Consider the following 13,802-nt stretch of genomic DNA (forward strand, 5'->3'; position numbering starts at 1 on the left):
AGAAATGGGAAGCCACTAAAAGATTTTAAGTGGGGTACTGATTGGATCCTATTTACTTTGTAAGAAAATTCATACTGGCTCATATGGAAAATGGACTGGAGAGAGACAAGCATGGAATCCTGAAGACAAAAGGGCAATTATATATTAGGCCAGGCAAGAGCTGATGGTAGCTTGGAATAAGGTAGGGCCAGTACGACTAGAGAGAACAGGAAAAATGAGAAGTATGTACAAATGAAGTAGAACCAATAAAATTTGCTGAAGCACTGGATGTGGTGGGTGAGAAAAGAGGAGGGATCTAGGAAAACTTCTGGTTTTCTAGCTTTAGTGAGTGGCAAATGATGCCACTTATGGACATCAGCAAAATGAGAGAGGAAGACATTAGGGCTAATGGGAAGACAGGAATCAAGAGTTTTATTTTACCTTATTTTATTTTATGTAGGCTCCATGCCCAACGTGAGGCTTGAACTCATAGCCCTGAGATCAAGAGTCACATGCTGTACTGACTGAGCCAGCTAAGAACCCAAAGAGTTCCTTTTAAACTCAGTCAGTACAGCACAGGACTCTTGATCCTAGAGTCATTAGTTCAAGCCCCACGTTGGACATAGGGCATACATAAAAAAATAAAAATGAATTGCAAAGAGCTCCATTTTAAGCATGCAAACTTTGAAAATATTCTGAGACATTCAAGTGGAGATATCAGGCAGGCAATTGGTTATTAAATCTGGGAAAGCTGACTAAATTAGAGAAGATATTTGAGATGGAGATGTAAATTTAGGAGTCATACACATACAGTTTTGAAGCCATGGGAATAAATGAGACTTCTACAAAAAGGAGGAGATGAAGGGAAGAGAGTACAGGTTCAAGTCCAAAGAAACACCACACTTCTCCCACTGATGTCCACAAGTGCCTAATGAGGAAGCTAAGCAACTGGACCTCTTTTGCAATCTGGGAACAGACAGGTACAGACTTGTTGGCAGGTAGGGAAATAGATGAGCTGAACTTTGTGGGTTGGCATCTATCAATCTGTTCATTCAGTGAATGCCTTCTATGGGTCAGGGGCACAAAGATGAAGAGACATAGCCCTTTCCAATCCAGAAGGAAAGCACAATTGTGCCCATAAAAATGTGTTATATAGAAGTATTCCAGTGGAAGTATATATACAGGGGCAGTGTGAACACAGGGAAGACAACAAATGTCTGCCTGATCCAGAACCTAAGCAAAGCTCATTCAAGTGAGAGGAGCTGGATATTACAAGGGTGCTCTGAAGCCAGAAGGGTTTTTTCCCCACCTCTCTTTGGTTGTTTGTTTCTGTTTTAAAGCAAATCTTGGGCCTCCTAGAATAAAGGTAAAATCCTGACAGGTTGCGGGGGGGGGGGTGTAAAAATAAGAAGGCTTTGGTTTTCAGACCATTGACAAAAAAGAACAGTCCTTTTGGATGAGCCTTAATCAGGTGTGGGGTGGGGGTAGGAGTTGGAGGAAAATGTGGAAGATGAGAGTGGTTTATTGCTGTTCACAACAAAAGCAATAAAATACTTTGCCCTGAGCTGCATAAGGGTCATAATCAGTATGATAAGCTATCATTTAACATGAGGAGGAAATTGAAGTTTCATTTCCTTGCTTTTGTGGCACCCCTTGAATTGAGTTGATGACACCATTCAGTCAGTCAGCATGAGGCCTGCCTTACCAATTTTGTTTTGCAAAACAAAGCCAGTCACGGTCAAACTCAGTTGGTCAATTCCATAGATTAACATGAGAGGCCCCAGGAAAGCAAGACAGCTGGGATAACTCTGGCTGGGAAATGATGGGTTAATCCTAGGCCAGCTTGGCAGGAAACTTCATAAGATCTTTCAGGTCCCTGGTATCCTCCCACTCCTCACCTCTCCAAGAGCTTCCCACACTCACTAGTGTCCTGGGGTTGACTCTGAATAATCTCCAGAGTTTGAAGGACAGGGCTGGGCTTAAGGTATGGATGTGGTTCCCCACTGTCATATAATTCTCCTTCTCAGTCTGATTTTAGACCCAGGCTGGGTAGTACTGTACCAAAGAAAAAAGTGTGACCTGAATCTATATGAGCACAAACTGGGAAGAATGAAATTGTCTCAAAAATTTGACAATACAAAATTTCTCTTGAATCCTGGTCTCTAATAGGTGTACACACATAACCCACAACCTAAAGAAAACACTGAAGATAAAAATACTGTTAAAGCTATATTGAACAGCCACATATTTTTGTTGCCTCTATGGCTAAAATACTAGAAAAGAATTGTTGATTTTCCTAGAGGATGACCCAAACCCATCCTGATTCCTCTCCGTGATCAGAAGTTGTTAAAAACTGAGGCCACTTTAGAATAGCTCACAATTTGGAGATGTTCAAAGTTCCCATTTAGCTGAGATAATTCCCTTTTTCTCTCTTTCTGAATTCTGATGTTTCTGGTGAAAAAAATAATTCTGCCAGTAACACATAAGGACTGTTGAAAAGCCAGGAAAATCTGTATATGCAGTGAAGTTGCCTACATAATATGGCGGTTCACACTTCAAGGGAGATTAAGGTAATGTTTGATTTTAGTTCCCTAAAGGTTATATTTCTCCAAAAGTATTTATTCCTGCTATTTTTGTGATATCAACACAATTTAATTTTAATTTTCAAGTAATCAAAGAATGCAATTGGGCATTATTGGAAAAGTGTTGCTGATTTTGCCACAGATTTTACTATAATGCCATGCAAATCACTTCCTGAGCTTCAAAATCGTTACTATAAAAAGAATGGGACTGGATTCAAATGCATTAGATATGCACAAAACTTTTTCGGAATTCTAAAATTCTATTCTGAGCCCCTAAGTTTCTCTATCCTGACAGTCTGGCCTTCATATGATGTCTCATGCCAATTGCCATACAGAATAAATTAGAACTCCCTTTGGTTTCTAGAAGCTTATAGCCTGTAAAACAGCAATAGTAAGATGTTCTTCAAGTACATATGGTCTTATGATTAGATTTCAATAATTTGAATTTTGTGCTGAAGGCAGCTTATTTGTATATTATATTTTTTAAAAGGTTTACTGTTAAATTAATGCCACAAAAAAGACTGCAGGTGGAGGCTGTTAACAGCTTATGATAACAGTCTTTTCAAAAGTGCTTCTTCTCAAGGGGCTCCTTGCATAGTAAGTAGCACTCTGGATGTGATCCAGGAACCTGGCTCATCAGCCATTAGCTTGATGTGTGACCTTGGGCATGTCTGTCAGCTACCCTGCTTCAACTATAAATGAAGGGGTTGTATTATGTAGTTTAATATTCACTGGTAAAGCTAAGCAAGGACAAGTGGTGGTTAAATGTAAATAAAGGCATGAATGCCTTTAGTAATATGGAAAATGAAAAGGGATTTGGAGGCATTTCATTTGTGATAAAGGAAACAAAACTGTGATTATCGGCCCCCAAAAGCAATAGCATAAATGTAGGAAAGCTCCAAGTTCCACTCCACTGATTTATACAAAATAAGTCCATTAAATGAATGAACTTGGTCTGTACACAACACTTAGCAGGACCTATGAAAAAAACAAGGTTTTCTAGGTCTGTGAAAAAAACACCATGAAGTCATGGAACGGCTTTTGAGCCAAATGTAACTAAGTTAAAAACTGTAGCTCTAATAATTCCTAGATATGGCCTCTAGACCCAATCATTTAAAAGAAATTTTTTTTAATTTTTGTTTATTTATTTTTTTAACGTTTATTTATTTTTGAGACAGAGAGAGACAGAGCATGAACGGGGGAGGGGCAGAGAGAGAGGGAGACACAGAATCGGAAGCATGCTCCTGGCTGTGAGCCATCAGCCCAGAACCCGAAGCGGGGCTCGAACTCACGGACAGTGAGATCGTGACCTGAGCTGAAGTCGGACGCTTAACTGACTGAGCCACCCAGGCGCCCCTAAAAGAAATTTTTTAAAGAAATTTCTTAAGAATTTCTTAAGAAATTTATTTTGAGAGAGGGAGAGAGAGTGGGGGTGGGGGAGAGGGAAGTAGAGAAAGAGTGAATCCCAAGCAGGCCCCACATTGTCAACATGGAGCCTGATGTGGGGCTCGAACCCACAAACCTGAATTGAAACCAAGAGTTGGACACTTAACCTACTGAGCCATCCAAGCACCCTGAGATCCATCATTTTAAACTCAAGATTGTTGTGAGCGTTAAATAATAAAAGTGCTTAGTATAGCGTTTGGCATGTAATAGGTAATAGGAGAAAGTTCTTCCATTAATGGTGGGAACATAATCCGTATATAAATGAGTTAAAAATATAGGAGGTAGGGGCATCTGGCTGGCTCATTCTAGTGGAGCATGTGACTCTTGATCTTGGGATCATGAGTTCAAGCCCAACATTGGGGCTAGAGTTTACTTAAGAAAAAAATTCATAATTAAAAACAATAATAAAATACATGAGGCAAATAATGATAGCTAACATTGACTAAGTGCTTACTCTGTGCCTCCAAGGTACTGTTGGGTGCTTTTACATATCACATTTAATTCTTACAACAACCTGTCAAGTCAATACTATCATTATCTTCAATTTACAGATGAAGCAACATTCTTAGAGACTAAGCAACTCCTCCCATGGTCACAGAACTAGGAAGTCATGGAGTTATGATACAAAACTGCTTTACTATTTCCAAAAGCCAACTGCTAAACCATTTGACCATATTACCCACTATATTATGTCTACAGAGTATATTATTAAGTGCCAGAGAAGTCAGAAATTAAGCATGAGTATTTCACAGGCACAAGAAGCAAGCATATTTTAGAGCAAAATTCTAGGAAATTGCCTTCTAAACTAGGAATTGCATAACCATAAAAGAGTAGGAGAGTCATCCAGTATTTGTGATGTGGGGATGCAGGAGTAAAGGAAGAGACTGGCTTCAGCAAATGAACACAATTAGGAATGAGCCACTAGACCACTCTAGCTAGAGCAGTGTTCATAAGGGCAAGTTCTGGTGTGATAAAGTTGGAAAGACAAGCACTGGCCAGTCTGTGAGAGCTCTGAATACCAGACCAACAAATATGATACTATTTTTAACGCATTAGGCATACATGAGATACTCAACAAATACTTGTTGTCACAAAATAGAATGAATGTCAAACCTAGCTACTCAATGGAAGAAGGAAACCTATTTTCATCATGGGCAGTGTCTATTCAACTTGAGTCCCCAGGCCAACTAGAACAGTAACAAAGTATGATAGCATAATGTTTTTAAGTACTTTAGTCTGTGATGTGCTTCATAGCTTCAAAAAATCTTTATCTTTTTCAGTTTTATTGAGATTTAACCAACAAACCCAAACTTTTATAGCAGCTTATGTTGAGGTCAGGAATACCAAACTCACTGGTAAAGATAAAAGGAAATGATGATCAAGAAAAAAATGAAGAGACTTTAAGAATGGAGCTGTGACAGTAAGAAAAGTAAAAGAAGATGCAAGGGTGTGGAGTCCAGGGAAAAGGCCAGCCAGGTGGCTTAGGAGAGCCTACAGTCAGGCCCTGAGAGTCAGGTAACTATTGAAAGAGCTGAGAGAAGAAGGCAGGTAGGGGTATCCAGACCTCTGGGAATCTCAAGAAAAGGTCTGGCTTTCCATACACAATAGTGAATTCAGCCTTGGACCTATCATATTCACAATAGAAAGGGGGATGTAACATGGTGATTTGGCCGATGAGATAATACCTTAATAATATTACATTTTTACCTAACTCTAGTATTGTATTTCTCAGCACAAAGGTAACAATGGTTTCAAAATTTCATTTTCTTACACTCCTGAGAGGCATGAAGGAACTCATAAAAGTTTGCCATTTGTGTGCTGAACTTGCATCTCTGAAAGGTGCAAACAAGTTAAACTAGACTAGAACTTGGGAGTCCTATCAGATGTAGTATTTTATTTCAATTGAACTTTGAAAGGAAAGACTGAAGCTTTAAAGCCTAAAGATTTTCAACTGGGATATTTAGTCTATAGCCAGTCATCAGATGGCTAGAAGTCTGGCATGACTAATTCTTCACAGTCCATTTGCTAAATGACACATTATAAAAAAGCAAGTACCACTGAAAAGGATGTGCTTGTTTTCAAGGCCTCAGCTTCATTGTAGACTGACTGTTTTATATTGGTCCTTGTCTAACCATTTTATGGTGCAAGAGGCTCTAACCACATATATATGTTAACGACTCCTTGAAATGTTCTCACATTGCAAGGACCAGAGACACTAGATAAAGTCCAGAGAGGCTGTCATTCTGGCCTCAACATAAAGGCCACCCAGAAGGATCAGGGTTTTAGAATCTTAAGATAAGACTTATTAACCCCCGAGATGCTTATTCTCATACAATAGTTTAACCCCTCTATCACACAATTACAAAACTTGTGCTGAAAAGTAACCAGATCCCAGAAGAATTGAGAATGCTAATTAAGTAAGCTCTGAATGGCTGCTTCAAAATAAAAAGCTGAACACAGAGAGTAGTAACAGAAAGTTTAAAGAAGGATCTAGAAACTATAGTTCAGGTGACAGACACATTGTTGATAATCCGTGTCTTTTAGGGGCTTTGTCTATTTCATCTAATTTGTCAAACTTATTGGCATAAAGTTATTCATAATATTCCCTTATTGTCCTTTTAATATCTATAAGGTCTGTAGTGATTTGACAATATTGGGCCCAATAAAGAGAATTGGTTTAAGAAAGAAAAAAGGAAAAAAAAAATTGAGGTTGATTTGATAAACAATATTGAAGCTATAATTCTTCCAAGAGGCATTCCACCCACTTCAGCTAAGAAATGCAGATGAGGCAAGTGGGGGAGGGGCAGGGGAAAAAGAAGTTTTTTATGGTTCTAGTGATGGGGCTGTCGGTCAGATTAGCTGCCCATTTGTCTGCAAGCTGCTTTCTCCTCCCATTCAGTGTTACTGGCCATCACAGTGCAGCTGCTGGCCAGGAAGCCTGAGGAAGGGGCTCCCTCTGGAGCTGATGGCAGTGGCACTTTGGAAAGTGCTAGCAGGGGGTGAGCTATAAAAAACAATTTGGTTTGGGGACAAAAGGTATCAATCAAAGCAATGTCATCAACCCTTGATTTGGATGGGAGAGAACTTTTTGGGTCACCTTGGAAGCAGGAAAGGAACAGACAATATCATTTTATTTAGTTATCCTAGTCTAGTGGACTCAAGGGTCTAATTTAATAGGAAAGCCATGCACGACTGCTCCACAAAGCTCCTCCTTTAGTCATGTCCTTTGGTGAGGTAGGAGAAAGCAAACTCACACTATCTCAAATTGCCAGAAATCACCGGATTCTACCTTTAGAAGTAAATTCTGTTAAAGTTTCTCCTAAGTCTGACAGGGCTTTTGGAAAGCAATTATGGATCTAAAATGAAAGGAATAAAGTTAGGACAGGGACTGCTGTTAGTGAGGGGACTAAGGAAAAGCATTTTGCCTTTCCAGGCAAAGCATCTGAAGTGAGAGAAATAGCAAACAAAGAATTGGGCCATCTCTGAATTAAATCAAAGCTTAATTTAAATAGTTCTTATAAAGAGCTCCATAAAAGCAGTAGTAGTATTTCCGAGCTAGGCAAGCACTTCTCAAAAGTATTTGTGACACTTTCAAATCAAGGTAATCTGTAGCACTCTTCTGCCAGGGCATATGCACTACTGCTGGGAGCTCTCTTCTTCAAGCAATATTCTACCCTTCAAAACCCCCCAAACATATGCTGAGAAGATATGCCCAGGTTAGACATGTTATGCCATGTTTCCTGGCTAAGTATAAGAAGACTGGTAACAGGCACGGGAAGCTTCTAGATGTTATCCTGTATCTAAACTTCTACAGAAGTAAAGAAACATCTGAACCATTTAGTTCCAAATCATAACAGAATTACATGCTTGCTTGCTTTCTTTGGTCTCGGAGTCCTGGAGAAAGGAACTGAATTGAAGTGATCTATCTTGATTAATAAGGATAAGACACTATCATTCAGTGTGAGAGAGATGCATTAAAGCACTTAACGATGACCTGTGTGGGCACAGTACTCTGGTACTACATAAAAGGTTGGTCAGAAAGTGGTCTACTCCCTTCTCCAATGATCCAGGAAGTAAACAAGAAGGCGGTCTTCTTGTTTTCCTATTCACCTTACGCTACCCTTTGCAATATGGCCCATGAAATAATAACCTAAAATTAAGGAATCCTGTGGCTAACTATAAATGTTTCTATGTGCATGTATTTTTGTCTATCCGATCTCCCAAATACATCTCAGATTAGTCTGTTTTCTCTCACCCCAATGCCCCATTTTTAAAAAACAGAAGACTGGAGCTGACTTCTACAATGCAATTTTTCTGCCATATACAATGTTGCCTCTCTTTTCCACAAGAGGAATCTCTTGTGGTGGAAATGACCTCCTGAAGCTGTCACACTGGACTCTGATTGTAAAATTTGCTTTTTCCTATGTGCTCTTGTCCATTGCTCAAAATACAACAATCTATTACTTACCTTTGTTATTAAGATTTTGGTTGGTCTTCCCAACACTGATGCTAAAGGTGTTTTGAATACAGCAGGCATATTAGTCTCAGGAGGAATACTTCCAAAAATTCAGATATACGCCAGCACTAAGAACTTGTAAAACATCTTGCCCATAGAAAGTCTATTAATAAAGAAATGTTGCCAACAATTTTAATGTTGACACCTATTAAGATGTTTATCTTTCTCAACCTTAGAAAAAATTACAAAAGCAGTAACATGAACACTGGAGAAATGCAACTGGAATTGTACTGAAAATACAACTAAGCAAAAACTAAAAAAAAATAAAACAGCTTCTTCCCACCTTCCAGACATTTTATAATAATAAGATATATAATAAGTGGGTATCCTTCCACATCATATTCTACATGTATATGCTTATATGTATTTTTTTCATCAAAGTAGGATCACATTGTGCATACTGCTTTGTAATGTGTTCTTTTGGGTTAACAATCTTTACCTTACAAGATAATACATTTTCATCTCATCTAATACTCAGTCTGAATTCAAATCTTCCCAGTTGTCTCTTCAAAAAGATCCTTTGCCCCTTGTCTGTCTAAACCAGGGTCCAATCTAGAAACAAGAATTGATTCTGATTATGTATCTTAAGTCTCTTTTAATCTAAAATAATCCCTTTTCTCATGACACCAATGTGTTAAGAAGATGAGGGCAGCTGTCCTGCCAAACATCCCATCTTCCAAATTTTTCTAGGTGCTTCTTAAAATTTTTTTTAAAGATTTTATTTTTAAACAATTTCTATACCTAATGTCGGGCTTGAGCTCACAACTCCAAGATTAAGACTTGCATGCTCCACCGAATGAGCCAGCCAGGTACCTCTCTAGTTGCTTTTTTTTTTTTTTAAGTTTATTTTTGAGAGAGAGAGAGAGAGAGAGAGAGAGGCAGAGTGCAAGCTAGGGAGGGTCAGAAAGAGAGGCAGACACAGAATCTGAGGCAGGCCCCAAGGCTCTAAGCTGTAGGCACAGAGCCCAATGTGGGGTTTGAATTCATGAACCATGAGACCATGACCTGAGTCTAAGTTGGATACTTAACCAACTGAGCCACCCAAGGCACCCCAAGCATGCAGCTCTTGATCTCAGGGCTGTAAGTTCAAGCCCCATGTTGTATGTAGAGATTAGTTAAAAAATAAAATCTTTAAAATAATCTTAAGGTACTTACATTTGGCTAGAACACATCATAGATGACTAGTATCTTTCATTTTGTATCAAGAGGTATACAACATCTTAGGGCGCCTATGTGGCTCAGATGGTTAAGCGTCCAACTTGGGCTCAGGTCATTCTTGTGGTTCAGGAGTTTGAGCCTTCAGTCAGCCTCTGTGCTGACAGCTCAGAGACTGCAGACTGCTTTGTGGATTCTGTGTCTCCCTTTCTCTCTCTGCCCCACCTGTACTCTGTCTCTCTCTCTCTCTCAAAAATAAAAAAACATTAAAAAAAATAAAAACTAAATAAAAAAAAAAGAGGCATGTAACATCTGAATGTCTCCCTATCAATGATGTGAAAAACTTACTAGATTATGGTGATGACAGATCTTTTCTCTTTTTTTCCCCAACTTTATTTATGAATAGCTTTAAAGCACAGAAAAGTTGAAAGAACAGTACAATGAACACTAGGGTGCCTACCACCTAGACTGAATAATTGTTAAATTATTTTGCTAACTTTGTTTTATCAAAAATGTATAAAAATATTTTCTTGACAAACCATTTGAAAATAAATTGCAAACATCAAAAACTTTATCCTAAATATTTTAGAATGCATGATCTAAAAATAATTACATTCTCCTTTTATGATCATACCATTTTGACCCTATGAAATTTAGCAATTATTCCTTATTACCACCTAATATTTAATCCATAGCTAAATGTCCTTAATTGTCCTCTAAAGATTTTTTAAAGTTTTTTTTTTAATGTTTATTTATTTTTGAGACTGAGTGCAATTGGGGGAGGGGCAGAGAGAAAGGGAGATAAAGAATCCAAAGCAGGCTCCAGGCTCTGAGCTGGAAGCCCAGAGCCCAATGCGGGGCTTGAACTCAAAAACCATGAGATCACAACCTGAGCTGAAGTTGGAAGTTTAATGACTGAACCACCCAGAAGCCCCAAGATTTTTTTTAAGTTTATTTATTTTGAGAGAGAGAGAGCATGAGCAGGGGAGGGGCAAAAAGAGAAGGAGAGAGTATCCCAAGCAGACTCTGCACCATCAGCACTGAGCCCAACGTGGGGCTCAAAGACATGAACCATGAGATCATGACCTAGGCCAAAACCAAGAGCCAGACACTTAGTCAACTAAGTCACCTAGGTGCCCCCAAGGATCTTATATATATATTCTAAAGTTTATTTATTATTTATTTTGAAAGAGAGAGAGCACAAACTGGGCGGGGGGGAGGGGGGAGTTGGGCAGAGAGAGAGAGAGAAAGAGAATCCCAAGCAGGCTTCACACTTGCCAGTGCACAGCCTGGTGTGGAGCTCTAACCCATGAACCATGCAATCATGATCTGAGCTGAAATGAAAAGTTGGACACTTAACCAACTGAACTACCCAGGTGCCGTGTGTGTGTGTGTGTGTGTGTGTGTGTGTGTGTGTGTATTTTCGAGACAGAAAGAGAGAACACAAGCAAGGGAGGGGCAGAGAGAGATGGGGACAGACAATCTGAAGCGGGTTCTGAGCTGACAACAGCAATGCAGGGCTCAAACTCATGAACCATGAGATCATGACCTGAGCCAAAGTCGGATGTATAACCAACTGAGGCACCCAGGCACTCCCCTTTTTAAAACCAGGATCAAGTCACGATCTCGTGAGATTTGGTTAGGATGCTTTTGGTTGCTTTTAGTTAGATGCTTTAATTTTAGAGGTCTCTTTAGTCTCTTAATGTAGAAGTTCTTCCACATTTCCAGTTTTTGTTTAATAATGACATTGACTTTTTGAAGAGATTAGGCCAGGTTAAAAATCTGTTAATAAAGTGCTTTACAACCTATTTGTTCGTTTGTTTTTGAGTAAATTAAAATTAAAGAATTGAGAAGTGCCTGGCTGGCTCAGCCAGTAGAACATGCAGTTCTTGATCTCAGGGTCATGAATTTGAGCCCCATGTTGGATGTAGAGATTACTAAAATAAACAAATTTTTAAAAATTTAAGAAGTGAGAATTTTACATTTTCTTTTGAAACTAGTACCTTATCACAAAAACATAACTGGGAAATACTAACCTAAGGACTATTTGGTAGAGTGACCAAGCATTCCATTTTGCTCAGGACTAAGAAAGCTCCAGGATGCACAACTTTCAGTTATACAACCAGCAAAATCCTAGGCAAACAAAGATGAATTGTTACCCTACTCTCTGGTAATCCTTGGAAGGCACTTGTTGAGGAAATAGTTATATATAAGTGATTGGTTAAAATCATAATCTGGTTCTATTTTAATTATACAAAATGATTATTTATTTAAACTTTTTGAACTAAACTGTCTGAAATGTGTATTAATTATGCATCTACATATAGGATATATGCTTAGGAAAATATCATAACTACAATTCTGTCTTGGGGCGTCTGGCTGGTCATTTGGTAGAGCATGTGACCTTTTTAAAAAAAAACCAAAACATTCATTTTATAATTTTTGAGGGAGAGAGAGAATGTGCATGCATGAGGAGGAGAGGGGCAGAGAGAGAAGGGGACAGTGGATCCAAAGTGGGCTCTGTGCTGACAGCAGAGAGCCTCAGGTGGGGAACTAACTCAGGAACCATGAGATTATGACCTGAGCCGAAGTCAAACACTTCACAGTCTGAGCCATCCGGGCATCCCAGGCATATGACTCTTGATCTCAGGGTCATGAGTTCAAGCCCCATACAAAGCTTAATTTAAAAATAAATTCCATGTCTTACTTCTCCAACTTAAAAAATAATAATAATACAGCAACATCTTTTATCAGTCTCCTATTACTTAATGTTACATCATTGTCAAAATCATACCATAAACTGACAGCCATTGCAGTACTCTGAGCTCTATAGAGACAGGACTAGGGCAAGTAAGAACCAGATGGGCAATGTGTGACTCTGTGTCACACTGGGAAAAAAAAAAAAAAAACAACTAAACTAAACATGGGCAAAGAAGATCCTAAGAGGCTGAGAAGCAAAATGTCATTATATGTACTCTTTGTGCAAACTTGCCAGGAGGAACACATGAAGCAACCAGATGCTTCAGTCACCTTCTCAGTTTTACAAAAGCACTCAGAGATGTGGAAGACCATGTGTGATAAAGAGAAAGGTAACTTTGAAGATATGGCAAATACAGACAAGGCAGTTATAAAAGAAATGAAAACCTACATTCCTCCAAAAGGGGAAACAAAATGAAGGTCAAGGATCCCAATGTACTGAAGAAATCACCTTCAGTCTTTTTGTTTTTGAGTACTGGCCCAAATCCAAGGAGAACACCCTGGCCTATGCATTAGTGATGCTGCAAAGAAACAGGGAGAGATGTAGAGTAACACGGCTGCAGAGCACAAGCAGTCTTAGGAAAAGAAGGCTGCTAAGCTGAGGAAAATTACATAAATCAGATTGCTGCAATACCAAAATATGAAAACAAGCCTATGTGGCAAAACAAAAAAGTCATCAAGGCTGAAAACAAGAAAAAGAAGGAAGAGAAGAAAGATGGAAAGGACGAGGAGGATGATAATGAATATGTTGGTACTACTTTTGTTCTTGTCTGTAAAGTATTTAAACTCCCTGTACACAATTCACCCCTTTGAAAGAAAAAGGGGTGAAATCTAAGGCTGCATGAAACTTGTTTTTAAACTGTACAGTTTCAGGGTGCCAGAGTGGCTCAGTCAGTTAAGCTCAGGTCATGATCTCGTGGTCAGTGGGTTCCAGCCCCACATCAGGCTCTGTGCTGACAGCCCAGAGACTGAAGCCTGATTTAGATCGTGTCTCCCTGCCCCTCCCCTGCTCATGCTTATGCTCATGCTCTGTCTCTCTCTCTGTGTGTCTCCTTCTCTCTCTGCCCTCCCCTGCTCATGCTCTCTCTCTCTTTTTCTCAAAAATAAACATTAAAAAAAATTAAAATGTACAGTTTCAGGGTGCCTGGGTGGCTCAGCTGGTTAAGTATCCAACTCTTGATTTTGGCTTAGGTCATGATCCCAGGGTGATGGGATCCAGCCCTCTGTGCTGAGTGTGGAGTTTGTTTAACGTTCTCTCTCTCCCTCCCTCTCTCTCTCTCTCTCTTGCTCTGCCCCTCTCCATGGCTTGAGTGCTATCTCTAAAAATAAATAAACTGTACAGTATCTTCTTTTGTATAGTTAAAACA

At 39.2% G+C, this 13,802-nt stretch overlaps 1 pseudogene; it reads left to right on the plus strand.

Moving 5' to 3' along the window:
• The first annotated feature begins 12,601 nt into the window (after window positions 1-12,601).
• Window positions 12,602-13,248, plus strand: LOC125935205 (high mobility group protein B1-like; annotated as a pseudogene).
• Window positions 13,249-13,802: the final 554 nt, after the last annotated feature.

The sequence above is a fragment of the Panthera uncia genome (assembly GCF_023721935.1).
Source record: "Panthera uncia isolate 11264 chromosome A1 unlocalized genomic scaffold, Puncia_PCG_1.0 HiC_scaffold_17, whole genome shotgun sequence".
NCBI classification, from domain to species: Eukaryota; Metazoa; Chordata; class Mammalia; order Carnivora; family Felidae; genus Panthera; species Panthera uncia.